Source organism: Chiloscyllium plagiosum, chromosome 27, assembly GCF_004010195.1.
Source record: "Chiloscyllium plagiosum isolate BGI_BamShark_2017 chromosome 27, ASM401019v2, whole genome shotgun sequence".
NCBI lineage: Eukaryota > Metazoa > Chordata > Chondrichthyes > Orectolobiformes > Hemiscylliidae > Chiloscyllium > Chiloscyllium plagiosum.
Window position 1 is genome coordinate 2,564,434 of NC_057736.1, and position 26,787 is coordinate 2,591,220.

Sequence of the window (26,787 nt, forward strand, 5' to 3'; positions counted from 1 at the left end):
AGTGGGGCTGGGGGAGCTGTGGGATTCATTGGGGGGGGGGGGGCACAGGGAAGTGAGTGTTGGTGGCACTCCCATTGAAGGTGACACAGATTAACTCAGAAGATTTACGTGAACAAGTGAAGGAGCTCTGGCAGATGGTTTGGGGAGGTTTCTCTGAGGCTCTCAGTACATTTTCAGGACCCTTCTAATGGAGGATGACTTGATTGCAAAATGATCGCTAGATGATCAGTTGGTAAATTATGTGAACGAATTGGCTGAAATTGATCAAGTATGTCTTGGTCGTGGCAATTTTCTTCAACTCTTCGTTTTATTGCTGAAAAAAGGGAAGAAGTTGATCCCAAGATAATGTTCATTGTGTGTTCTCTGGAATAAAATCTATGAGAGTAATAAGAGGGAGTGTCTGCTTCTAACTGGGACAAACAATTCTAAAGTCGTGTGCCATTGGGAATTCTCTCCTTTCCCCTGGAACAACCCTCATTTAACCCTCTGTCCTCGTCTGTATTAGTTGTTGATTTTAACCATTCAGGCTGAAGAGGATTATGCCAAATATTGAATTCTTTCCTTTTTAAAGCTGTGTGGAAACAAATACTTTAAAAGACACAGATAAGGAATATCATTTGTCAAAACGGACAATGGAAGACCATTAATTGGTAATCAACACTTGTGCTTTCTTTTCATCCCACATGGGGAGGGGCTTTATTAAACTTGGGACTTTATTTTCCTCTTTTGTGAGCTGTTTGAACTTGCAGTGTATCAAATCAAATCTTCATATGTGCATGATTTTGCTGTGGATGATGTTGCCCTGTACTAACTCTTACACTGTTCCAGTCACAAAGGCAACCTGCCCACTGGATAGGTGTGTAAAAATAACGTTAGCTTTCAATTGCTCCAGCAGTGTAGCTGCTTACATTTGCTTAGTGGTAGCACATTCATCTCTAGGTCAGCAAACTGGGTCTGAAAGTCCCAATTCAGAAATCTGAGCTTGTAATTTAGCCCGATGCTACAGCTGCGTTGCTGAGAAAGTGCTGTGTGGTCAGAGCTGATACATTTCAGGCAAGACGTTAAAGTCCATACCAATTCTCTCTATTGCGTTAGAATCTGTGGCACTATTGGTTACAAAGTAGGAGAGCACAGCAGAGTTCTAGCATGTCATGTCCTCCTAACATTACGAAAATGAGTTATCTTATTTGTGTCTGTAGAGTTTTGATAAATGAAAATTGGTGCTGCACTTCTGTATTACATAGGTTTCCTTCCTGAATTATTGTCGATGACATGTTTTGTTCAGCACCTTGTTTTTCAGAGGATTTGCATCTTTCACTGCACTCTTACAGACCTGAATAACAGCATCTTCAAAAAGAGCAGGAGCCATTTGACACGTGGATGGTTTGCCGCGCATAATGTTTTGAGAGACGCAGACAATTTGGTAAAGCACCACTTTGAGTGGGGCAAATCAAATTCTGCCGCTTGGCAATTTTGGCAGAAAACATGTTTGAGTATGAAGACTAGAAGATCGGCAGCAAAACAAACCAAGGGCAAAATAGGCCCTGATTTAGGGTAAAATCTATATTTGAAGGTATATGATTATGGAAGGAATTGTATGTGACCCTTCCAAATATTTTCATTCGAGTTGGTAATTTGACAACAGAAGCAGTTCTGCTATGCGTTGACTGACTGGACAGGTGCCGTCTTTAAACTGCATATTATTCACAAATCTCATGCACTTAGCTGTTACCCATCAGGCTACTTTCCACCCACCTGAGAAATGGGATAAGACACGCTGCAGAACACAGAATGGTAGGTAGGTGGGCACTTCAGGTCAAGTGCTTTCCAGTTGCCATTCTTTCTCATTTTCAATTCACGTTTTCTGTAAAAGAGAAATCTGTCAAGGTACATCCTTTGCACCTTTTTTCAAAGGTGAAATTCCCTTTGTTTTCAGCCCCCGCTCAGTGACCTTCTCTGATTGCTATGGTATGGCTGGCACAGAGTGAGGCCCAATCCACATGTGCCACTAAAAAGATAAACTTTGTTTCTCTAATCTGCAACGTTATGTTCCCTTTCAGTCCTTGGGTTCAGGTGCACATTATATAATGGTAGCCTCCACAGTGTGGACTAATTACCAGTAATCTATCCTGCCATCACAGAAGAAATGTAAGTTCCATGAGTTGACCCAGCTGGTAATGATCTGGAAGTCGCCCTTTTCCAGTCAGCATGCCCAGTGCTCAAACGTAATCCTCAATTCTAATATCTGGTTCACTGGAGCTCATTTTGTGATTCTTTTACTGGACAAAGATCACTTCCATTTGTTGATTTCTGTCTACAAGATACAGAATAAGGCCCATTAAAAAATGTATAAAATCTCAACATAATGTACACCCTGAAAAGCCAAACACTTGCTGCCCAGCTCAGCATGTTTGAACCCTGTAGTAGAGAGATGCTGAAGAGGAGTATCAGACTACAGTGGCCTCCCCAAACCTCCTGCCACAATCAACAACTTTTAGAATATTCCCCTGCTGCCTTCCCAAACTTGGTATCCACTGTCCAGCTTTTTCTGTCTCCTTTGTGAATACAAATTCTCAATTCTGTTGTTCTGCTCTGGACGACACTGTGTACATGTGGAAGACATTAACCAGGATGGAGGGAGGGTATGAGGAACAAAGTGGGAGGGCATGCTCTATCTAGATGTCCACTGTGTTCCCAAATCTTAAGGCCTCACTACAACATCCATATTGGCAGATCTTGAGCCCCTGACAAAATTACCACAGTCCCAATCTCCACTGACTGCAGCTGAGAGAGTGAAATGCATTATGTTGCTGTGACTTGCAATGCATCCATCTCAGGGATACTTTGTCAGTTTACTTACTGGAAAAACTCAGCAGATCTGACATCATCCGTGAAGAGAAATCAAAGTTAATGTTTCAGGTCAGGTGAGTTCTGAGGAAGGGTCACCGGACCCAAAACATTAACTCTGCTTTCTCTCCACAGATGCTGCCAGACCTGCTGAGCTTTTCCAGCAAATTCTGTTTTTGTTTCTGATTTACAGTTCTTTTGGTTTTTAACTGCACGTCAGTCCTACTTTAGGCCAAAGCACCTTCCATTTTGCCGATGACAGCACCTAACAAAGATGTTCCAACTTTAGAATTGCCTCCTGTGTGTATTTGCACCTTGAAACTCATATTGCAATTCCCAACTGAGCTATCATACTCCCTCAGACACAGAACTCCATTTTTCCCAGTCTCTCCTCAGAACCTCAGGCTGCGCCACTTGTTGGATTAAAGAGCCACCATTTGCTGCAACTCCTGAGCATCCTGCAAAACAGATAGCTTATACTTGGACACTGTCTTTAACTTCTAGAAGCATCTTGAGACATTTTACAGGAGCATTAACAGAAAAAGTCCTGCCAAAGCTCAGGAGATATTGGGCGGATTGGCCAAATGCTTGGTCAAAGATATAGGTTTTAAAAGAGTATCTTAATGGAGGAAAGTGATGTGGAAAGTCAGATAGGCAATTCCAGAGCTTAGGATCAGGGCACCTGAGGACAGGATCACCAGTGGTGAAGCGTGTATAATTGAGAATGCACAGGAAGCTGGAATTAGAGGAGGTTTAGAGGTTTGTAGGACTGGAGGCAATGACAAAAATGCAAGGGCAAAGTCATGGAGGAATTTGAAATAAAGGATAAGAATTTTATATTCAAGCTGTTAACCGGCTGGGAGCCAGGTGGGTGGATAAGCACAGGGGGAGATGTAGGAGGAAGGACTACCTGCCAATTAAGACATAAACTTGAGTCATGCAAAATTCTGTGGAGGGTAAAATACAGAAGAGTTGCTAGGAGGTGAATTGCAGTAGTCAAGGCCATAGGGACAAGAAAAAACTTCAAACAATGAGCTGAAATGGGATTGAAGCTGGGAAATGTTAACAAGGGTAAGTCGAGTCAGTTTTAATGATGGCACAGATAGGTCATTGGATGCTCACCCCAAGGTCAAATGTGACACCAAACTACAAACAAAGCAACCTCAAGTGAAGTTATTTACATGTGAGGAATGGGAGATGGCTCAGCTTTAGTGGGAAACCAGATAACTAGAGCACCAGGAGTGTTGGTTTGAGATGTGCAGGGAGTCAGATTTGTCAAAAGCTTTCTTCCCTGTCTTCCTAGTGTTGGGTCACTTAATGCTCCTTGCAATTGAACTGGAGCCATCCAACCCCTTCTAAATTAGAAGGTAAAAGCAAAATACAACAGCTGCTGGAGATCTGAAACAAAGAATGTGCTGGAGAAACTCAACAGGTCTGGCAGACAAACATAGTAATGATTCAAGACCAGCATAACCTTCCTTTGGAACATTAGCCCTGTTTTTTTTCTCCTCCGATGCTGCTAGAGCTGCTGAATTTCTCCAGCACATTTATTCATGCTTCTAGCCCCAATGCCTTCTGAGCTGTTTGGCCTGGATTTCCAATCCTGTTGGCTGTGCTGAGACAGGAGAGTTCTGACTGTATGAACAGGACTTTAAACATACCTGCTTGGACTTCGGGTTTTGTGATTGGGAGATCCTGAAAAATCCAAATTGGGCTATTGGTTGTGGAGAAGGGCCGGCTGCAAGGCTATGCCCTGGGGTCTAGCGCCTTACCTGAAATTTAGAAATTAAAAAAACATGGAATATCCCTTCAGCTGTCAATCCTTGTCCCCTTACCAGTTGCCATGTCCCATCCATGCCCCTCCACCACCCCTCCTAATGGCCTCTCATACTCCCACAAGCCCAGCTATGGTCTCCACCAACCATGGCACCTCATATCCTTGAAAGATTCCCAACTGTTTTTTGGCCATGGCCCCCTTAGGAACTCTTCTCAAGTTCCAGGGCCCCCCTTTCAAACATGAACAGGTGTACAGAACATAAATTATTATTGAACACCCTGTGGCCCCCTTCAAATGTGCCAGGGCCCCTGAGGGGACTGTTTGGCCCCCATTGAGAATGGTTAAACTAAGGGATGCTTGTGCATGCATGCCCATGGACCTTTGTAAGCTGTGCTATCACCTTCATACCCATGTTGACAGCACTGAGTTTGGGCATTTTTATGCTCACCATAAAACTATTGGAGAGAGCCTGGGCTCCCTAAAGGGCACCTGAGCTTTTTCACGTAGTTAAATGAAAAGCGGACCGTGATTCCAGAGAAATGCACATAATTTTGATCAGCTCCAACCTGCTATACTGTGTAAATTCTGATTTTTCACATTTCTTGGTTCCTAAGATCCCACTGAAGTGGTGGTGGCTAGTGATTTAAACAGTCACCTTCCACTGTGATCCCACATGCTCCCCTGATGCAGCGGTACACTCAATACTCTCCACTTGCTTGGATGTCTGCATCTGAGGGTGGAATCGAACCCAGGTCCATGGCGCTGTAAGGCAGCAGCACTAACCACTGAGCAAAAATACCACCCAATACTCTCCACTTGCAGGTCCAGCAACATTCAAGAAGCTCAACACCATCAGTGATGGAGTAGGCCAATTGATTAGAATGTCATGCAGCAACTTGACCATTCACTCCCTCCTTCACAGTAGCAGCAGTGTGAACTACCTTACCATCTACATGGTACATGGTTGAAGTTCACCAAGGCTGCTCCAACAGCACCTTTCAAACTTCCAGCCTCTGGTTCCTAGAAGAATGAGGACAGTATCGGCTACGAGGGAATACCACCACTGTTAAATTCTACTCCACGCCACTCGCCATCCTGACTTGGGAATATATTACCGTCCCTTCCCTGTCACTGGGTCAGAATGTGGAACTCCCTCTCCATGAGCACTGCACCCCAAGGTTTCCAGTTGAGAAGGAGACTGCTCACTACCGCCACCTCCAGGGTAATAAAGGATATAAAACAATGTTGGCACAGCCAGCAATGCCTATATCCCATGAACAGCTAAAACTAAAAATAACATCAGGAGTTCACCAGCCATGGCATACCCAAACAGAGCTCTGGTCAGCAGGTTATTCCTTTGCCAATCATGATTGACAGCATTGTCAGTGACTCCTGCCAACACTTTGCTGATGATCAAATGCAAACTGGTAAGACAGTAATTGGCCGAGTTGGATTTGTGCTTTTTATGGATAGACCATTACCTTGACAGTTTTCCACATTATCAGGCTGTTGCTGATATTGTACTAGATCAGCTTGGGGAGAGGTACACCTAGCTCTTGAGAAAAATCTTCAGTACTCTTGCCAGAATATTGTCAGGACTTACAGCCTTTTTCAGTATCCAGTACCTTAAGCCATTTCTTGATATCATGGAACAAAGTAAATTGGTTGAAGACTGGCATCTGGGAGGAGGCTAACTTGGACCATCCACACGGCATTTCTGGCTGAAGATTATTGCAAGCATTTCAGGCATGTCTTTTGCACAATATGCTGAGCTCACACAGTTAAGAAAGGGGATATTTGCGGCACCTCCTCCTCCCGTGAGTTGTTTAATTGCCCAACACTTTACAGCCATTAAAGCTTTGGTGCAAATATGGATGAAGGAACTGGATTGCAGAGGTGATGTGATAATGACCACCCTTCAAAGCAGTTTTTAATCCAGTATGGTATCATTGAGCCCTTGCAAACCTCGAGTCAATGGGAATCATCTGGAAAACTCTGTCCCAGTTGGATTTATACCTGGCACAAAGTGACAGTAATGTTCACGTTACACAAGTACCAGGTAATGGTTGTCTCCACCACAGAAGATGCTACAGAGTTGGAGGCTATCAGGAACAACCTGATAGAAGCAGTATATAAAATTATGCGAGGCATGGATAGGGTGGGTGGTTAGAGTCTTTTTCCGAGGGTGGAAATGTCAAATACTAAGAGCTGAGAGGGGGATGTCGTAAAGGAGATGTGTGAGGAAACTTTTTTATATATACAGAAAGTACTTGGAATGCGCTGCCAGGGAAGGTGGTAAAAGCAAACACAATTGCAACATTTAAGAGGCATTTAGACGGACATGAACAGCCAGGGAACAGATGGATAGGGACCATGTGCAGGCAATTGGGATTAGTTTAGAATGACATCATGATCAGCACAGACATGGTGGACTGAAGGTCTTGCTTTTCTGCAGTACTGCTCTATATTGTAAGAGGCAATCTAACCATGTCTCCTTGACATCCAATGGCAAAACCACCACTAAATACCTACTGTCAATATCCTGGGATTACCACTGACCAGAGGCAGAACTGGACTAGCCATATAAAAATTATCGCTTCAAGAACAGGTCTGAGGCTGGGATTTCAACAGCAAGAAGTTCATCATGTCTGACTCCCCAAATGCTGTCCATCATCTCCAAGATCAAAGTCAGGCTCTGGATGTAAATTTGCTCGCTGAGCTGGAAGGTTCATTTCCAGACGTTTTGTCACCCTACTAGGTAACATCTTCAGTGGGCCTCAGGCGAAGCACTGTACATGATTCCTGCTTTCTATTTAGATGTTTGGGTTTCTTTGGGTTGGTGTTGTCATTTCCTGTTGTACAGACACAGTACACCAAGCCATAGATATTAGACAGCAACAAACACAGAAAATGAAAAAAACTAGACAACCTTACACAAAATAACAACACAGACAACACAGAAGCATGGATAAAAAACTTATCTGACCGACCCTTAACAGACACTGAAAAAGCCGTCTTAGGAAGAGGATTAAATTACAACTGCCAGGATGCGGACAAGAAAGATTTCTTAGCAGCATTAGAAACAACACTAAAAGACAGCCAACTCACAGAAGAAACCCAGCAAGCCATCAGACAAGTAGTCACACCAACATTAAGCAGAAAAAAAGAAGGAAACACATTCAATACACAAGAAAGGAAAGCATTGGAAAGACTAAAAAAAAACATTGTTATCCTACCCACAGACAAAGGACGCTTGACAGTCATTCAAAATCGAAGAGACTACATTGATAAAGCGAATGCGCTACTTACAGATACCAACACTTACCAACAAAGGCAATAGACCCGACCCCACAACTAGAGAAACGAATCACAGCCCTACTCAAAAACCTTCAGAAATCTGGAGAAATAAATAAGACTGGCTTCCAAAAAATGACAGATCCAACACACCACGCTTCTATGGATTACCCAAAATTCACAAACCAGGAGCCCCCCTCAGACCTATAGTCTCGCTACCTGGAACACCAACTTACAGATTAGCCAAGGAGCTACAACACTCAGTAGAAGACTCACACCACTCCATCCACTCCACCCAAGAATTCCTGAGGACCATCAAAGACACTAAGATAGAATAGGGTGAAATAATAGTCTCCTTTGATGTAACAGTCCTGTTTACATCAATCAACATTAACCTAGCCAAGGAAACACTGACTATTTATTAGAAGACCCAACGACACATACACCAAACACCACAACTTCATCAGCAAGGACAGTATCGTCAAGCTACTAGACCTAATGCCTTATCACACACTTCATCTTCAACAACAAAACCTTCAGACAAACCAACGGAATACCCATGGGATCTCCGCTATCAGGGTTCTTAGCAGAGGCAGTAATGCAGAGACTCAAACAAACAGCTCTGCCAACCATCCAACCCGAGGTTTGGGTCCGCTACGTGGATGACACCTTTGTCCTCACTAAGCGAAACAAGTTAGAGGAAACCTTCAAGACCATCAATAATACCCTTACTGGCATAAAATTCACTAAAGAGAAGGAAAACAACAGCAAACTGCCATTCCTAGATGTCACAGTAGAGCGAACAGCCAATGGGGAACTTCAAACCAGTATCTACAGGAAAACAACACACAGACCAAATACTGAACTACAGAAGCAATCATCCCAACACCCACAAACGAAGTTGCATCAGATCATTATTTCAACGACACACTGCAGCACAGAGGAACTACGCAGAGTAGAGGAAAATCACCTATACCGTGTATTCATAAAGAATGGGTACCCAATGAACACAATACTGATTTCTCAGCAACAAACTCCAACAAGCAGACAAAACACATCCAGAAACCCTAGCCACTCTCCCCTACATCAAAGACATCTTGGAAATGACTGCCAGACTACTCAGACCCCTTGGCATCATGGTAATACACAAACCCACCAACACACTAAAACAGCAGCAAATGAACTTGAAAGACCCTAAACAGACACCAAACAAAACTAATGTCATTTACAAAATACCATGCAAGGACTGTAACAAACACTACATTGGACAAACAGGAAGAAAACTAGCCATCAGGATACATGAACATCAATTATATGGCCCACTCTCACTAGTATCCTTACATACAGATAAGGAAGGACACCACTTTGACTGGGACAACACATCCATCATAGGACAAGCCAAACAGAGACATGCACGAGAATTCCTAAAAGCACGACATTCCAACCGGAACTCTATCAACAAACACATCGAGTTAGACCCCATCTACCACCCACTGAGAAAAAGAACAGGAAGTGACATCACGGGAAATGACAACACCGACCCAAAGAAACCCAGACATCTAAAGAGAAAGCAGGAATCATGTACAGTGCTTCACCTGAGGCCCACTGAAGATGTTACCTAGTAGGTTGATGAAACGTCTGGAAATGAACCTTCCAGCTCAGCGAGCAAACTTACATCCAGAACCTCAGCCTGAGCTACAAATCTTCTCAAAACATCAAAGTCAGGCATTTGGAGGAGGGTCTTCCATCTCCAGCAATACTGAAGAAGCTCATGACTGACCAGGACAAAGCATCCCACTTGACGAGCACCCCATCTGCCACCTTCAACATACACTTTTTTCATCACTGACAGTTGTGTTTTGATTTTATTCACTCACGAGATGTGGGCATCACTGGCCAGGCCAGCATTTATTGCCCATCTGTAATTGCCCAGAGAGCTGTTAAATGTCAACCAAATTGCAGTGGGTCTGGAGTCACATGTAGACCAGACCAGGTAAGGACGGCAGATTTCATTCCCTAACAGACGTTAGTGAACCAGATGGCTTTTTCCTGACAAATGATAATGATTTCATGGTCATCATTAAACTCTTAATTTCGGATAGTTATTAAATTCAAATTGTACCATCTGCCAAGGCAGGATTTGAACCTGGGTCTCTGAATTAATATTCTGGAGATTATGCCACTAGACCATCGCTACCTGTGTGTGCCATCTGCCAGATGCACTGTAGCAACCCACCAGTGCTCCTTCCATGACCTCTAGCATTTAGAAGGACAAGAGCAGCACATACATGGGAATCCCATCTCCTAAAGGTTCACTTCCAAGGCTCACGCCATCTTGACATGGAAATATATCATTGTTCCTTCAGTGTTGCTGAGTCAAAATCCGAGAATTTCGTCCCCGTCAACACTCCAAGTATTCCTACACCCCAAGGGCTGTTAGAGTTCAAAAAGGGGCACACTATCACCTTCTCCCAGGTAAGCAGGAATGAGAAATAAATGCTGGTTTAAGCATTAATGCCCACATCCCATGAACAAGTAAATAAAACCTGTCCTTCCACTTTTACTCTTCTCGATTCTAAAAACAGTACAAAAACTACATTTATAGGTCGTTCTGCTATAGTGCGCATTTCATTGCCAAGAATTCGCTGTAACGCAATTGACAAATTGGGGACACCATTTCGAAAGCGTGACCTTTTAAAACGCGATTACATCACCAACACTTTAAGTGCTGTTTCTAAAGCATGATTTTTGTATAACGTGGAGTTGCCCATGAACACAACCATTGTGTTATAGAAGAGCTACCTGTATCTCTCCTTCCTACATGGCAATGTGTTTATTTTTCACAGATCGCCATTTTAGGTATCGTGTGGTAATACAAGCCAACACATTCTTTTACAAGAGCTAAACTGGTTCCTGAGCGAAGATGTCACTTACTATCAAATAAGCTGTTCAATTATAATTTTGATGATTTGTTGGCAACTTCAGAATCAATGACCTTGACATTAAACACCTCATAATTTGGTTCGTGCCACATACGTCACTTTAACTTTTTTTTGGCGGGGTGGAGGATCTGTAATCTCACCGTGTTGAGAGTTATGTACAATTAAAAATGGAATTTTGTGAATTGCATTTCACGATTGGAATGGCAGAGAACTTACTGCTGGGAAAATGACCTGTGGTTCCCAACACTTCTGAATTAAACTGCTCTTATGTTTAAAGGTAATATTTGCACACAACAGAAGGGCAGCAAAGGGAAGATCCTAATTCCAGCATCGGCAGCCTTTAATTGCACATAAATGGCAGTATCAGGGAGGGAGGCTGCAGAAGCTGATGATTTGCAAGAAATTGGATGATCACTAGCTCCAAGGTATGTATGTCTTACACTTGTCATCTGCTGTTGCATGGGTGTGTTCATACAAACTATGCACAAGTGTTCCATATTTAAAATGCCCAATTAAATGGACTACTAATAATATCCCATCTGCTGTCTTTGCAGAGCGTGAAGAATCTAATTCTGCAGCTTCAGAACTGAGCATCATTATTCCTGCTTGGACCAAGCAGCATCTTAAGACATTATTTAGCAATGAGGGTGCTGTATAGAGTGATGCAATAGGCACTGGCATTGTAGGCAGGAGAAAGTTATCAGTCGTTCAGGAGTCAGCTCATACAGGGCTGGAGTCTGGGGAAGAAGCTGGTTCTGAGTTGCCCCAAGTTACAGATCAAAGTGTCGCAATGATTGCCCCGTTACAGTTACATCAGTATCGCATCAGTTGTTATTGCACCCAACGTGTTTCACATACACTTCAGGTCAGAATGGGCAAGCTACCTGCTCTTTCTTTTAACCTGCCCAAGTGTCCACTTTCCACTGGATAGGCCAGATTCAAATCAAATAAAATCAGAAATTTCTGGTGAAACTCATCAGATTTGGCAGCATCTGTGGGAGAAACGAGAGTTAACATTTTGAACCTGGTGACAGTTCAGTACAGACCAAAGTCACCGGACTCAAAATGTTAACTCTGCTTTCTTTGCACAGTTGGTGCCAGACCTGCTGAGTTCCTGCAGCAGTTTCTGTTTTTGTTTCAGATTTCCGGTTCTTTGCTTTATGTTAGAATTAAAATCAACCCTCCTGCAGTCTGATAGCAAGTACCCAGTGTAACACCCTGTCCCTTCCACAGGAAACACTCTTACTCCAATCCTTCCAATGTTCACTGGAATTTCTCTCCCTCACAATTCAAGCTGGAACTCTTCTTTCCCTCAAAATGTTGTTCAAATTCATCGTTTGTTAATTCAGTTGGCTCTCCTCACCTTCCCCAGTTGAAGCTGCACTACTTCTGTCATTTAATTTGATAGCCTTCGACAGCTCAGTGCTCGATGGCACTTATTCTTCCTTTAAATCAAGCCTACACTTCCTCCATTCCATATCCACAACATTCACTCTATCCCCTTTAATGTTTGAACTCCTCTTTATCCTCACCACAAAATGAAACTCCCACATCCTTTATTTTCCTCTTTATCGACATTCATTGGTGATTCTTCCTTCAGCACAGTTCCTAAACCCCATTGTGAAGTGTGTCCAGTTTGTGGCCCGTATAGTGTCCAGTCTTTGTAAGAATTTCCACTGACAGTAAGCAGAGAAAACACTGATTTTTATTCATCTTACAGCTCAAATGGTGAGAGAGGTAGATGTTGGTGTGAAGATAACATTCATAAATGTCTTGACAAACGATTATCATATATGAGGGATTTCATGAGCCCATGGTTAATAATTGGGATACATCAATGATGTATGTGGAGAACAAAAGTACAGGGTGAGAATGACAGTGATCTGGGCCACCAGCTGTAGAAATAGCGCCAGGCATTGTCTCAGAGAGCAGTGAACTCACATCGGGACTCCCGACACTCTTGTGGATTCGTCAGAGATATTCCAAGATAGAAGTACTGGCTTTTCTGAATCTCGGGCAACTTACCAAATGACTGAACAACTATCTTCCACAATTACACTGTTAGCAGCAGAATATGTCGAAAAATGGTGTAGAGATGTATTATCAGCCAAGAAGATGCAAACATTGCTGAAAACACGTGTGAGGTTAACAGCTCGTGCACTTTTTCACTGAATAAAGTTATATCTCATCTCTATCTCTTGTACAGGAAATTATTTTTTGTTCCCAAACGTAGACCAAAGTGCAATTATATAGTTCTTCAACATTGAACAGGGAAATGAACCAGCAGCTTCCTGTTTATCAACATATCCAGTATGGTGGCAGCTGTCGGAACACACAACCTCCTTCAAAATGATATCCATTTCCTTCTGCAGCTGTCTGCCTCAATCCATCCAGATCTGCTCGTACCTGCACATTTTCACCCTCCCAGCATTCACTGGCAAGGTTCTGTTTCCATACTCAAAAATGTGATGAGGTCTCTGTCCATCTACTGTGTTGTAAAATATGTCCATGCTCTTGTAGTTTTTCACAGCTTCACTGGAACAGATTGTAGGTTTCCCATCCTCAAAGACAGTCCTGATATCTGATGCATTGCTCATTGCATCACCTATCCATTGCATCAGTGTGGGCTTTGTGTGACAGCAGTATCACCTCTGGGCGGACTGTCTAACTTGTATTTTCCAGGGAACAAGGCCATTATCCAAGATGAGTTGTTCACGTTTACTTGCTCCAGAACAAAGATATGTGTTTTGATGTGCATTCCTTTTCTGATAATGGTCACAGATTTGCATATCAGAATAATATATAAAATTAAAGCATGCAGCACAACTGTTTGGTGTATAAGTGACTGCATTCATAGGGGTATAGGGTCAGTTAGCTCAATTCACAGGACAGCTGGTTTGCAATGCAATGTTGCACAACAGTGTGGGTTCAGTTCCTGCACCAGCTGAGGTGACCATGAAAGACTCTCCTCCTCAATCTCTCTCTGTGCCTGAGGCATGGTGACCTTCAGGTTAAACTACCACCAGTTGTCTCTAGTAAGAGGACAGCCCTATGGTCTGGTAAGTCTGGTGACTTTACCTTTTTCGCATTCATAAACATAGTGGCAGTGTTCACTTTGTGGTAGAAAGTACTGTAGTAAACTTGCTGCTAGTCCTTGCTGAATTTTCTTATAGGTGGCTATACTTTGGAACAGAACTTTGGTTCCATTCTTAACTGTGGGCATTCATTTCAGGTAATTTTTGTAAATACATTTTTGCATCGGAGCAAGACCCAAAATTAGCAGCAAGATCAAGGCAAAGCACATTACTGCATCAGACCTGCTCTGTTTCTCTTGTCCAGATGTTCCTTGTTCAGCTTCATTCAGTGGAAAATACAATCTGTACAAAACCTTACAGTTTTGTTGTGTTGAAGTAACTACAAAAGATGGTCCCTGAATATCTTCCATTTTTCTTTTTTTCAAGCTGGCATGTTATAGAGCCCTTGTCTGTTAGAGTTAATTTATTTAGAACTTTATAACTAAATCTCTGCTGTAATTGGATTGATACGTGATTAAAGGTAGAATACTTTAGCAATGACAACAAAACATAAATTTTGCATGATACAGACAATTAGTCTATTATTACACTAATAATTATCTTGACAGTTTTCTGAGCAAATTCTCAAAGACTAAGCATTTTAAAATTAAGATATATGACTATTTGTCTTGAACACAAAAGTTAAATCAATAAACAAGTAAACACTCCTTATTAAATATAATATTATACTATTTTCCATAATGCTGTCTGAACACAGCAAGATTTCTAATAAAAGCTTGATTTTGTTTGGTGTAGTACAGTTATCAAAGTGCTTAATTGTTCAAGGAAGACTGACAATTTAATTTTACTGTGGCAATGAAACATATTATGTTTCTGTGTGGTATGAAACACCTAATAGAAAATTATGTGTTCTTAAAGTAATACCTCCATGGCTGGAAAGCTGAAACTGCTTCATAATTCAGAATCAAAAAGGGACAAGTCATTTCTATAACAACTTGTATTTGTCCATGCAGTAAATCTCTAGCTTTTCCTGGGTGTTTAGGAAGGGGCATTTATTGTAGACAAGAGACTGATATAATTTGTGTATTGTTAAAGACAAGAGATTATGCAACAGGCATTTTAGTTGCCTGTAGTAAGGCAACATTGGTCATTATTTAGTGCAGCAAAGTGAATTCTGGCAACTATAATTAGAATATAAGTTACTACATCCATTGCAACAACATTAATGAGGCTACATTCTAAATCAGGATACTATACAGAAAATCATATCCAGAAAGGAAATTTAGTGTTTCTATTTTTTCCATTCTGACATCTATTTCCACCTGCTTCCATGTATTTTTCTTCTAATGACAAGTTCATTTCAGAACCAATGGAGAATAATATTTTCAATAAATGGTAACTAGCTATGCCATAATTTTAGGACTATTTGAATGAACTTTTTTCCACTCTGTAGAGCCAAGAACAATCTTAACAAAATTTCCAAACTTCTCAAATCAATAATGTAGCAATTTTAGTTTAAACCATGATAAAGTACAGCTTTGTTACTGACAGTTAAAATTGGACATTTTGGGAACTATTTAACTTGATGTTGACAGTGAGGTTGAGCTCCACAGAGCTGACAGTATATTTTTGGAACCAAGGAAATGTTATTGGAAAATTACTGGGTTGAAGTGATTTTAAGTTAACATCTCTATAATCTTGATGGGAGGAGAGACAGAAATTAACTCAATATGTAAAGAAAAAATATGTTGAATAATTGTAGCTTGAGCCCAGAAGTGATTCCAGACAATTTGGGTTGAACTGTTGGGGTCTAGTTGGATCCTATATATAGAATAGGAGACATTAAATATTTCAAGTTACTTCTGTCAATGTATTTCTGTTCAATATGTGTGTTGCAATAAGTGTCAGCTATGATTCAGTTAATGAGACTCTCACTCTCAGTCAGAAAGGTCCAGGTTTAAGTCCTACTTGAGGAATTTGAATATCAAAACCAAGTTTCACTCTTTGTTGCGTTGCCGAGTGAGTGCTGCACTGCCAGAGGTGTTGCCCTTCAGATGAGATGCTAAGCTAAGGCCCAGGCTTTATTCTCCAGTGGTCTTTAAAGACTCCATGGTACTACTTCATGTAAGAGTAGATGAGTTCTCCCTGTATCCTGGCCAATATTCATTTCTCTATTAACAATATAAAAACAGGTCATCTGGTTAATATAATGTTGCAGTTTGTCGAGCTTCCTGTGTGCAATTTGGGTGCTGCATATCAGAAGCACTTCAGTAGATTGCTTCTGAGACCAGTAGTCATGAATGACATAAATGCAAGTCTGGCTTTACTGTTCTGTTTTGCCTGTTATTGTGATAGTAGCATGCAACATTGGATGCATGCAATTGTTGAAAATTAATCTTTGCTGCTTTTCCTGTCATGGGACACCATGCTATACAGTAAAATCATTAATTTTTTCAGGATGATTGGATCAAGGGTTTTGTGGAGCAATTAGGAACGCACATAGTCTGCATGAATTCATTGGAGAGTTTTGTTGTGAACTGACTTATTCAGGAAAACTGCATTTCGGCTTTAAAGAGTAATATTAAGATGGACTCCTGCAGAGACAATCACAAAGAGTTGTGGGAAGGTGAGCAGAAGGATGCAGACAGAGGAATTGCACTTTGAAAACTGCAGTGAAGAAGCTGTTGCTATATTCACATTTGGAAAAAAAATATGAAAAACTGGCTGCAAAATGCTGACTCTTCTCTCATACACAATCCATCTTTTAGACAGCTACAAAAATGAGGTTCTAGGATGCACTTACTCAGCTGGTACGTATAATGTTTGTACAGTGTAAATATAACTTCTGATTTTGTGATTTCATTTTATTGCTTTCGAAACAGTATGGTTCCTCTTTGGAAATTTAAAACTGCACTGTATAAAGCTTTCTAACATGTATTCCATTTAAGATACTGTAAAATTGTCACTGAATTTTCTTTTGCTAAAATGCCATTGTTCATTGTCTCTAGAGCTTACTTTTTACCATGAAGCATCAGTGAGCTTGCTGTCTCTAAGTTAGAAATTCTAAATGCCACTTGAAAGGTTTGTACTTAACATGGGGTATTGGATGGAGGAAACAAAATGCACTGTACATTTCCGATGACAGCAGTGGCAAAATTAGGGATAATTAGGGAAAAGAATCACACTAATTCTTCACTCATTTTTTCTTCAGAGTACAAGAATCGCACAAGAAACATGGTACTGATATGCCATACAGTGTGTATTTTGGCAGCTCTATAATTGCTTGGAGTCAGCTAAGATCGCTGAAATTGCAATGCTGTCAACAGCTCTTGATCCATTTTTTGTCACCTCATTATGCAGTGACAATACATGTTGTGTTATTATAAATACATATGTTTTTTTTAAAAGACTAAAATGTACAGTTTTTATAAACAGTATTTAACCAAGGATGGAGTAGATGTGTCATCAGGGCACCAGCAGTTTATGTTACTGTACAAACGTATCTGTAAATTCTTTATATCGATATAGCTAGTGCTTCAAATATGCACTGAAATGTTTGCCTGGGGAATGACAGAAAAGGTTATAACGTATTTAATGTATATAATGTTTTATTTAAGATGTGTTTTTATTGTATTCTGTACCTACCTGTAGTAATTGTTGTGAGGTTGCAAGATTGGTTTTTAGCACATTTTTTTGCCTTCATGCAGTGTGCACCCAAAGATATATCTTTGTAAAACAATTTCGTATGGACTTTTTATTTGTAAGATGCAGTATTATACGATGAATTTTGGAGTACAGATGATAATAAGCTCAGGGTGTCATTTCTGTTGACTTGCCTGATTTGATCTGTTTATTGAGTGGTTTGTGTGAAAAATATGAACATTTTTAACCATTTTTTAAACAAATCGTCTTCACATTACGTGTTCTTGAAGTTGTACTCAGTGACTGCCTGATTGTGTTTAGTTCAGTCCACATAAAATACAGAACCAGCATTACCATAGATGAGCTTTTCTCCTTGTTTCACCCCCTTCTTCCCTCATCTTTTCCAGATTTACGTTTTTGCTTACACACACAATAAATAATCTTCATTCATTGTCTACTGCCAACAGCACCCAAGATGAGAAGCGCACCTTTCTCCAGCTTTCACATTGGTACATAATGTGCTTACCTAAGTCAGGATCATCAGATGTAGAATATGAGGCTTTTGTGTTTGCTGCAGTCACTGAGCTTGTGCAGTAGTCTTCTTCATTAAACCATTGCAGCTGTTGTGACCTACTTAAGATAAAGTCTGATCATTAGTCTTATATTCAGTGTCCACATATCAGCAATCCGGGGGGAAAAAGCCTAAATTCTCAAGAGTTATACTGATCCCTGGAATGGCACCACTGTCCTCTGAGGATGAAGACTAAGCTTATACTCTCTAAGTTTATAAGAATGAGAGATGATTTCATTGAAGCCCACACAATTCTTTCTGGGTTCAACAGGGGAGAGATGGAGGGTTTTCCCCTGGCTGGGTTAGTTAGAATCAGAGGATATAATCTCTGTGGATCAGGCCATTTAGGAACAAGAGGAGAAGGAAAGACTTCACTCAGAGTTTAGAGGGTCTTTGGAGTTATCTACTACAGAGTCTGAGAGGGCTCAGTTATTCGGTACCATCTTCAGTCAATTTCTCGACAATGAAAGTATTGAGGAATAAGAGGTAGTGCAGGAGAGATGAAGTTAGGATTAAAGATCAGCTGTGCTCTAGTTAAATGGTGAAACTGGCTCGATGAGCAAGATATTCCTCAGTATTCCACAGACATCTACAGGAGTCAAACTTTCAGGGCTTTTTGTGGTATGCAGACAAAAATTCTGCAATTGGCTTGGTCGGTTCTGCTCCATGGAACTCTTAATTTTACAAGATTGAGAGATTCTAAAGTGGAAATCAGGAGACCCTGGGCCTGTGACAGCAGAAGCTCAGCTGCTGGAATGTTTTGGAGGTTGTTTTTCTTCCATTTTACTGAACTATAAATTATCGCACCTCTATGCCACTCTGTCTGACTAATGGGGAATGAGATCTCGCCGACTGAGAGGACGGTAACTGTTCTATGGTCTTGTTATTTGGTGCTGATATAGAGCAGTCTGCAGGTGTTTTTCATGGCAGTCAATCATTGGTTTGCAAAATGTTACACCTTGGCCATTCTCCTCCAAGCATTGTGTACCTCTTGCTCATGATCTGATGTTTCTTAGCAAAATCAAATGTTGGGAGAAGTGTACCTTACCTCCCTTGTAGCAAAATCACTTTCTTTGATTTGAACTACTTTCAAAGTGGGTACATTAGCTGATTTAAAAACATAAGAACCTTGTCTTCTGAACCTGTCAGACAATTTTTTAAAAAGGTGAAAAATTTGCTAAAGAAGGAGTTTTAGCCCTAAATCAATAACTAATGTGTCGGCATTAGATTAATAGTTGTCACTTTTCCTCCAAATCCGAAGGCACTGGGTTTAAACCCAGGCCAGAGATTTGGACACAAAATTGAACCTAACTGTATGGTCTATTACTAGGAGCAGGCTGCACAGTGAAAAATGTCATCTTTGAATGAGACTTTAAACCACGGTTCCATTTGCTATCTCCAACAAATATAAGATATCCCACAGTACTATTTGAAACAAAGAGATTTCTCTGTCCAAACTGATGTTTATTCCTCAACCAAGTAATAATTGTGGCAAATTAGCTGCTTTGATGTCCCAACATTTATCCTGAGATTGTGAATGGAAATATATAAAAGCCAGTTCTTTCCAGACAAAATAATGGAATCCATTCCAAAGATTCAGTTGGAGAAGTAATTATGAAGGAAAACCTAATTGATGTGATTTAAAAATACATCTCACCAGGCAGACTCGTTCAACAGCTTTTGAAGATGTTCCAAATAATGTGGCTATTGGAACTCCAGATGGTGGAATTTTATAAAAGCAAAATACCGCAGATGCTGGAAATCTGAAATACAAATGGGAATTCAACAGGTCTGGCAGCATCTGTGGAGAGAGAAACTTAACATTTCTTGTCTGATATGATGCTTTGGAGCTGTAAACTTTGACTCAGAAGATATTTGACAAAGTTCCATTTGAAAGGCTTTTAACTTGCCTGGAGCAGGGAACTGGTGATGGCAACAAAACTATCAACTTCCATTTATATAACATCCTTGGTACAGAAAAAAAGTCTTAGACACTTGTAAACTAGGTACAAATGATAACTTATGGAACCTATTTGCAGAATGTGTCAGAATCTTCCACACACATGTCATCTACTGCCTCTGTTGCTCCCGATGTGGTCTCCTCTACATTGCCGAGACAGGACACTTATCTGTGGAACATTTCAGAGAACATCTCCAGGACACATGCATGAAACAACCCCACTACCCTGTGGCTGAACACTTTAATTCCCCCTCCCACTCCCCAGAGACATACAACTCCTCTGCTTCCTCCACCACCAAACCCTAAACATCTGACACCTGGAGGAAGAACTCCTCTTCTTCCACCTTGGGGCCCTTCAGCCACATGGATTAATTTGGATTTCATCAGTTTCCTCATTTCTCATCCCCCCACCTTATCCCAAATCCAACCTTCCAACTCGGCACTGCCCTCTTGATCTGTCCTACCTGTCCATCTTCCTTCCCACCTATCCACTCCTCCGTCCTGTCTGACCTATCACCATCACTCCCAACTTCATCTACCCATTGCAGCTACTTTCACCCCAGCTTCACCCCTCCCATTGATCACTCAGCACCCTTGGGCCACAAGCCTCATTCCTGATGAAGAGCTTATGCTGTCCTGCTTTGGATGCTGGCTGACCGGCTGTGCTTTTCCAGTGCCACACTCTTCGACAAATGATAACTGTTGAGTGATATCTGACAGGGATCAATATTTGGACTTCTGTTTCTTATCTGCATACATGATCCGAAAATTAAAATCATTGGTTACCTTGTCAGATTTCCAAGAATGTTGGACATTAAGGACACAAAAACTTATATCCAAATTGCATTTGGGCCAGCAATGAAGAAGTGATCATGATAACAGATGGATTGTAAAATGTACATCACTTGGAGTTGCAGTGTTTTTTTTTCTCAGCTTTCAAAACAAAGTTCTTTCTTGCCCTTTCAAATTGGCACAAGTTTCAATTCCTGAACTGATTAATTTCAATGATTATCCCACTTCTTTCAGATTTCTTTTTACCTCCAACTTGTTGGTTTCCTCAAAGGAATAGGAACCAGTTACTTTCCCAAAAGGTGTTTGCATTTGGTCAAGGCCAAGTAGTTAAGGGAATGGATTTAGCTGTGTTCAAGTCCTCCTCCATCAGTAGTGTCTCATCACGGGTCAAAGAGAGTTGTGGGCGACTGGTGAGCGAGTTAGGCCATTGCTCACCAGGAGTTACTGTAGGATATAATGTTGATTTTTTTTTTAATTTCCCACTTAGGAAAATGTCAGCCTTTCATTGACTAAGGTCCTCCCTTCAATTTTGATGCATGATTCCTATGAAGCATTCTTTTAAAGTTGAGATTTGTTTCATTGCTAATTTGTATGGGATCTGTCTGCACATGGCTTTCCCTTTAATGATTAAAGGAGCACAGAATTATTCTTAAAATTCTACATCAGGTGCAAAACAACTTCCAGGAAAAATAAAAGCCACTTACACAGCTCCTTGAATGTACTAAAGCACCCCAAGGCCCTTTCGCAATCAGTTTCTTTAATTTCACAATTGAGGAAAATAATTTCAATTATAAATTTATTCATGGTATTAATTGGCTAACGATTTTAAAAAATATTTCTAGAACTTATTAAAACTCATTGTAAAGTTTCAGACATGCAGATTGTTACCCGTAGATCTTCCTTTGGTTGGGAAGCAATCAAAATTCACATCACGATTCAGTCAGTAACTTATTAAATGAGAAGACTGCTTCTTTTTGTGGATGCAATGAAGTAACTTCCTCTACTCCTGTTTGCAATTAAAAGCCATAATTTTAAGATTCACACGTGATCGAGGGAAAGTGTATATAATCGCTTTGCTGATAATAATGTGATTCTGTGAAGATAAGAACTGATAATTCTCCCCTGTTTTTATTTAATTGAGAATGAATCCTGCACATGAGTGCAGTGTATATAGAGTCAAACAGAACCTTCGGTCCAACTCTTCCATGCCAGCCAGATATCCTAAACTGCCCTAGTCCTATTTATCACCATTCTTGTTTGTGTAAACATTCAGATGCCTTTAAATGTTATAATTGTACCCACCTCCACCACTTCCTCTGGCAGCTCATTCCATACACGCACCACCCACTGTGAGAAAATGTTGCCCCTCTGGTCCCTTTTAAATCTTGCCCCATCTCACCTTAAAGCTATGCCTGTTAGCTTTGGACTCCCTTAGCCTGGGAAAAAGACCTTGGCTACTCACCCTATCTGTGCCCCTCCTGATTTTATAAACTTGTGTAAGGCAGGATAGCTCAGTGGTTAGCACTCCTGCCTCTCAGCGCTAGGGACCTGGGTTCAATTGCAACCCAAAGTGACTGTGTGGAGCTTGCACATTCTCCCCACGTCATAGGGTCATACTCGTGTACAGCACGGAAACAGACCCTTCGGTCCAACTTATTCATGACATCCCAACCCAATCTAGTCCCACCTGCCAGCATCCGGCCCATATCCCTCGAAACCCTTCCTATCCATATACCCATCCAAATGCCTTTTAAATGTTGTAATTGTACCAGCCTCCACCACTTCCTCTGGCAACTCATTCCATACACACTACCCTCTGCATGAAAATGTTGCCCCATAGGTTTCTCTTATATCTTTCCCCTCTCACCCTAAACCTATGCCCTCTAGTTCTGGACTCCCCCACTCCTGGGAAAAGACCTTGTCTATTTATCCTATCCATGACCCTTATGATTTTATAAACCTCTATAAGGTCACCCCTCGGCCTCCGACGCTCCTGGGAAAACAGCCCCAGCCTGTTCACCCTCTCCCTGTAGCTCAAATCCTCCAACCCTGGCAACATCCTTGTAAATTTTTTCTGAACCCTTTCAAGTTTCACAACATCTTTCCAATAGGAAGGAGACCAGAATTGCACGCAATATTCCAACAGTGGCCTAATCAATGTCCTGTACAGCTGCAACATGACCTCCCAACTCCTGTACTCAGTACTCTGACCAATAAAGGAAAGCATACCAAACGCCTTCTTCACTGTCCTATCTACCTGCGACTCCACTTTCAAGGAGCTATGGCCCTGCATCTCCCAGACCCAGTGCTCTAGGGTTCCATCTTTTGATTCACATCCAAGTTATAAACCCTTTAAATTGTTTAACAAAATCCAAGCATAACATACTGCAGAGTACTAATGCTGTTCCCCACACATGCTGCTATCACAGCATTTGGGAGAAATGTCTACTCACCAGACTAGTTTATTTCAACAGAGCACTTTCCTGATTTTTGCTGCAGGTGAAATGATCCATTGAACAAAGGTATAATACAGTGCAATTAACTGTACGTCACACACTTAACTGCTGTCTGTAGTTCTCTCGTTTTCTCTCTGAAGATTACTTAGACAGCAGCAGAATGCTCTTTTTATATGTAGATGCAGTAGGTTCCATGTATTCTTTCGTATCCTATAGGCTTCACTGGTATTGTTGGCATTGTCACCCATCCCTTGAACTGAGCTGTTTGCAAAGCCAGTACTTTGGGTCTGGAGTCGCATGTAGCCAGACCGGGTGAGGATGGTAAATGTCCTTCTCTAAAGAGCTTCAGTGAACAAATTGGGTTTTTACGACAATTGACAATATTCACAAAATCAAGACAAGCTCTTAATTCCAGATTTTTTTCTTAAGTTCACTCGTGCATCGGGGGTCGCTGGCTGGGTCCAGTATTTATTGCCTGTCCCTAGCTGCCTGTTGGGAAGGTGAGGGTGAGCTGCCTTCTTGAACCGCTGCAGTCCACCTGCTGTAGGTAGACCCTCACTTCCCTTAGGGAAGGAATTGTATTGATTTAATTTAAATTCCTGCTGCCATGGTTGAATGTAAACCAATGTCTCCAGACCCATTAACTTGACTCTCTGGATAACTAGCACAGCGACATTACTACATTGCAACACCTGCTCCAAAAGTTGCTCCCGATTGTGTGTTGTTACCCCATTCACCCGCCCTCCACTCTAGCTTTGCGGCTGTAACAGTGCTGGTTCATGCACTGAACATCAGTACCTTTGCCTCAATGTGGATTGTGTCTGGTGTCAACAGAGTGACATATGACCTGTTCACCACTGCTGTTCCATTTTCCAACTCAGTCTCCTGTCCCACACCACATCTTCTCTCACCCACATGCTCACAGCTCCTCCCCCTGAGCCCTCAGTCAGCGAGAGTTCAGGAGAGGGAGGCAGGGACCAGCAGACATCATGAGTGAGGTGTAGGTAGAAGGGGCTAGCATATTTGTTTTATATTTTTAAAATTATTTTAAATGTCATTTTGTTTACTCATATAGGTATTTAGGAATGCGAAGTATTTCAACTTAGATCTGCAAGGTATGATGTTTTGATTTTTTTTCTAGCAAGAGAGCCTACTGAACTAATCTAACAGCTTTTACCTTGGTTCTACTGGGAAAATCTGATTCACTTAAAATTTTTTCACTTAAAGATGCATTTCCCAGGAACGCAACTACAGAGTTAAATGAGGAATTGCTGTGCTGTTCCAACATTCAATCCACTCCAGCTTCTGGCAAGAGGAATAGAAAATTCAACAGTGCAAGTTGGTCTTTGGGTTATAACAATTTTTTTTTGGATTTAAAGTTCTTGGAGATGCTGTCACCCATTGGCTTGATTACATGTTGTGTGGATACTGCTGCAAAGTTTACCCCTATCTCAAACAGATATACCATAATTTCATCAAGGAACATCAACATGGAATGTTTGGACAGCCTCTTAAAAGGAGTAAAGGTACGTTAATGTGGAAGATATGAGAGAAATCTCTATGTGAAAACACTGGCTAAACAAGAAATGATGGCTAAATGATTTTCTGTGTTTGTACTTGCTGAATTCTGTTTGATAAAAGAATTGCCTTTTCCAGCAATAGAAATCGTACCTTGGATTGGAAAATACATTTCATGGGAAGCCCATACAATAAAAAGATTAGTGTCGATGAAAATAAACACGGGGAAATTTTGAGTGTAAAGCTACTAAGTATTCTTTCTGAAAACAAAATGGTTTACATTCTTAATGTATAAAATAAATAAAAATTCTAAAGCCATCCAGGACTTGAAGTTAAACAGTTAATCGTATACAGAGCAAAATTATTGAAACAAGTCATATTTAACAACGTTTTTTAAGCTAAATTTAAAAATATCTCTGAAATGGCATCATTGTTCTTACAGCAAGTTGCCAAACATTGTGGGATTTAGAATTGTAAATATTATTTATTTATGGGGTTGGAATCCCATTTTGCACAGAACAGAATATCTTTTTATCAGACAAAAAGTAACAAGGAAAGAGACACAAGAGGTCAACGATAACATTTTACTCTGCTGTTTTTAACCCTTCGCTATTTGAGACAAAGAGGTTTGGATTATTGATGTTTTAGATGAGCACCATCCAAATCTCACATTTTACCAGCCATCAGAGAAATGGGATAAGTATCTGTTGAAAAAAGTAATTCTTGGCTAAAAGTCTTCATGCTTTGACAATCAAGTAAAAACTCAAAACAGCAATAAGTTGTTCTTGGTCAAAATCATTCAGTTTAGCCTTCATATATATGTACCTTATTTCTATTATGTTCACCATGTTAATAAAGAAACCTGTTTGCTGAATGTTTTGTCTTCTGCATATTGCTAAACCAACTGAAAATGACTAAATTATCTCGCCTGTTACAGCAAGATAAACATCAACAGGCTTTATGGTCACACAACAATCAATATACTCTTCCATATTCACCATTATTTTGTTATAACGAAAGACTGGTAAATCTGAAAACAGATTGAAAGATATTGTTTGATTGTTGATTGCACTTGGTTCATGATCTTCCGTCAGAATCTTTGCATCCTTGGCAGTAAGGACACAACTGAACTATCGTGCATGTGATATAATTTAACTGTTGTGAGTGCTGAATCAAAAGGGGTTATTTTACAGCATGTGCATAAGATACATAATAAACCAGTTATTCTGTGCCTGGTGAGTCAGATGAAAATGCAGAAACCAGACTTTTTTTTCACTTTAAAGCTCTATGTTTGAATCGATTCCATGTTTTGGGTCAATGTCTCCTTTATCTAATAGTTCAAAAGGAGCTGAATGAATCTGGGCTATCTTGTTTTTTAGTTACTGTGTATTGTGACATCTCACTGCATTAGAATTTTTGAGCACCTCTGAGCCCTTCAGCAATTTTTGTTACATTATTTTCGCTGCTAGTAATGTCTCTTAAAATAGTCCCTTGGACCAGTTAGGTGATCTCATCAGCAAGTTGGCAAGCATCTGCAGTGACAAAATGAAGATTTTTATCTTACAATTTAGTGGAATATTGGCTTCTGACAAGGTGCATTGGGGATTTAAAAGCAAGTTTAACACAAATTCTGAGTGAACTTAACTTTATACATTTGTATTGTCAGTTGGTCTGAAGTCTGTTTTCCATGGATAAGTAAAGTAATTCAAATATAAACATTAGATGTGATTAATTGAAGTGTGCTTCTGATCCTTCCATATTGTTCAACGTCAGGCAGTCCCATTTGTTATCCTAAGTTAATGTATTAGTCTGTCTTTTTCAGACCATCTAGTCTACCAGAAGTCTCTGAAGAGACCCTGTTTAGGCTAGATAAATTCTGTACTTACAAGAGAGGAAAACATTCCATGTCAAAGAAATACACTGCTTTCAGTTTAATGGTGTGGTTGTAATCTA

The 26,787-nt window shown here is 40.7% G+C and overlaps 1 protein-coding gene across 1 annotated transcript in view; it reads left to right on the forward strand.

Annotated features, from left to right (window-relative positions):
• The window catches only part of ahdc1 (AT hook, DNA binding motif, containing 1), a 232,527-nt gene that overhangs the window by 188,910 nt on the left and 16,830 nt on the right, over positions 1 to 26,787 (forward strand). The window contains exon 5 of the mRNA XM_043717241.1: positions 16,353 to 16,705. The gene's annotated coding sequence lies outside the window, so the exon portion shown is untranslated. The remainder of the gene's footprint in view (positions 1 to 16,352; positions 16,706 to 26,787) is intronic.